This window comes from Colobus angolensis, unplaced genomic scaffold (genome assembly GCF_000951035.1).
Source record: "Colobus angolensis palliatus isolate OR3802 unplaced genomic scaffold, Cang.pa_1.0 Scaffold347, whole genome shotgun sequence".
Lineage (NCBI taxonomy): Eukaryota > Metazoa > Chordata > Mammalia > Primates > Cercopithecidae > Colobus > Colobus angolensis.
In genome coordinates this window covers 1,628,558-1,630,596 of record NW_012116788.1, presented here as the reverse complement: position 1 = coordinate 1,630,596, position 2,039 = coordinate 1,628,558, and the positions used below count along the sequence as shown (strand labels likewise).

The 2,039-nt window shown below is 40.2% G+C and overlaps 1 protein-coding gene across 1 annotated transcript in view; it reads right to left on the bottom strand.

Annotated features, from left to right (window-relative positions):
* SPTSSB (serine palmitoyltransferase, small subunit B) overlaps positions 1–2,039 on the bottom strand; it is a 34,388-nt gene that overhangs the window by 15,957 nt on the left and 16,392 nt on the right. The window contains exon 2 of the mRNA XM_011952720.1: positions 795–887. The gene's annotated coding sequence lies outside the window, so the exon portion shown is untranslated. The remainder of the gene's footprint in view (positions 1–794; positions 888–2,039) is intronic.

Below are 2,039 nucleotides of genomic sequence, written 5' to 3'. Positions count from 1 at the left end.
TAAAGGCGCCCGCCACCTCGCCCGGCTAGTTTTTTGTATTTTTAGTAGAGACAGGGTTTCACCGTGTTAGCCAGGATGGTCTCCATCTCGTGACCTCGTGATCCGCCCGTCTCGGCCTCCCAAAGTGCTGGGATTACAGGCTTGAGCCACCGCGCCTGGCCTATTCATTTTAATTGTTAATATTTTTTGAAAATAATGTTTTCATTTTACCATATTTTTCTCTGAATTTGTCTGATCTGGTTAATTAAATGCTTATTAGAACATATATTCCTCTCTTGTACCAAAGGTCTTCAAGGATAAGATGCTGCTCCATTTAAATAAAAGATGAAGGATGTGGAAACACAAGCAGCCCCTTCATCGAAACACAAGCAGCCTTTAACCACTAGACCCATAAATAAGACAGTAACTGGTGCAATGCAATTCTAACACTGGCACTGGTGCTGGGATTGGCCTTTTCTAGACAGGAGTTCTTAACCTGGAGGTCAAGGACTTGCAGGGAGGGTCCTATGGACCCCTTGCAATGTATGCAAATTTTGTACAAACATTTTTCTGCACACGTTTCAAAGGAGCTTGGAATATCCGTAAGCTGAGACCACCAAATCACTAAAGCTAATTGCCCCATTTTATTCCTTTGTATCATCTCAAATGGCAATATAGTATCTAGTGTATAATAAATGATTGCTGGCTGCTTAGGAGAGAACTGGAAGCTTCATTGTGTTAATGACACCATCTCACAGTGAAAAGAGGCAGACTTCTCAAAGGAAGCCTCCATGATATAATCGGAATTTACTTGCTTAAAAAAGTCCAGGTCTGGGTCTTCAGCCTTGCTCCTTCACGAAATGATCCAGTGTGGTTTACTTCTCCTCTCTGGGTAGATGTTTCCTCATCTGCAAAATAAAGATTTGAATTAAATAAACCAAAAGATGTCTTCAAATTTTAAAACCATTCTGTCCCATGTAAAAGGTCATTAAACCACCTAGATGGATAATCTCTCACAAGTCTAGAATGTGTTATAAAAACAAACTTCCCCAACCTAGCAAAGCAGGCCAACATTCAAATTTAGGAAATACAGAGAATGCCACAAAGATACTCCTCGAGAAGAGCAACTCCAAGACACATAACTGTCAGATTCACCAAAGTTGAAATGAAGGAAAAAATGTTAAGGTGCCAGAGAGAAAGGTTGGGTTACACACAAAGGGAAGCCCATCAGACTAACAGCAGATCTCTCGGCAGAAACTCTACAAGCCAGAAGTGAGTGGGAGCCAATATTCAACATTCTTAAAGCAAATAATTTTCAACCCAGAATTTCATATCCAGCCAAACTAAGCTTCATAAGTGAAGGAGAAATGAAATCCTCTACAGACAAACAAATGCTGAGAGATTTTATCACCACCAGGCCTGCCCTACAAGAGCTCCTGAAGGAAGCACTAAACATGGAAAGGAACAACCAGCACCAGCCACTCAAAAACATGCCAAATTGTAAAGACCACTGATGATAGGAAGAAATGGCATCAACTAACGAGTAAAATAACAGGATCAAATTCACATGTAACAATATTAACCTTAAATGTAAATGGGCTAAATGCTCCAATTAAAAGACACAGACTGGCAAACTGGATAAAGAGTCAAGACCCATCAGTGTGCTGTATTCAGGAGACTCATCTCATGTGCAGAGACAAACACAGGCTTCAAATAAAGGGATGGAGGAAGATCTACCAAGCAAATGGAAAACAAAAAAAGGCAGGGGTTGCCATTCTAGTCTCGGATAAAAGAAACTTTAAACCAACAAAGATCAAAAGAGACAAAGAAGGCATAATAGTAAAGGGATTAATTCAACAAGAAGAGCTAACTATCCTAAATATATATGCACCAAACACAGGAGCACCCAGATTCATAAAGCAAGTCCTCAGAGACCTACAAAGAAACTTAGACTCCCACGCAATAATAATGGGAGAGTTTCACACCCCACTGTCAACATTAGACAGATCAATGAGACAGAAAGTTAAAAAAGATATCCAGGAATTGAACTCAGCTCTGCA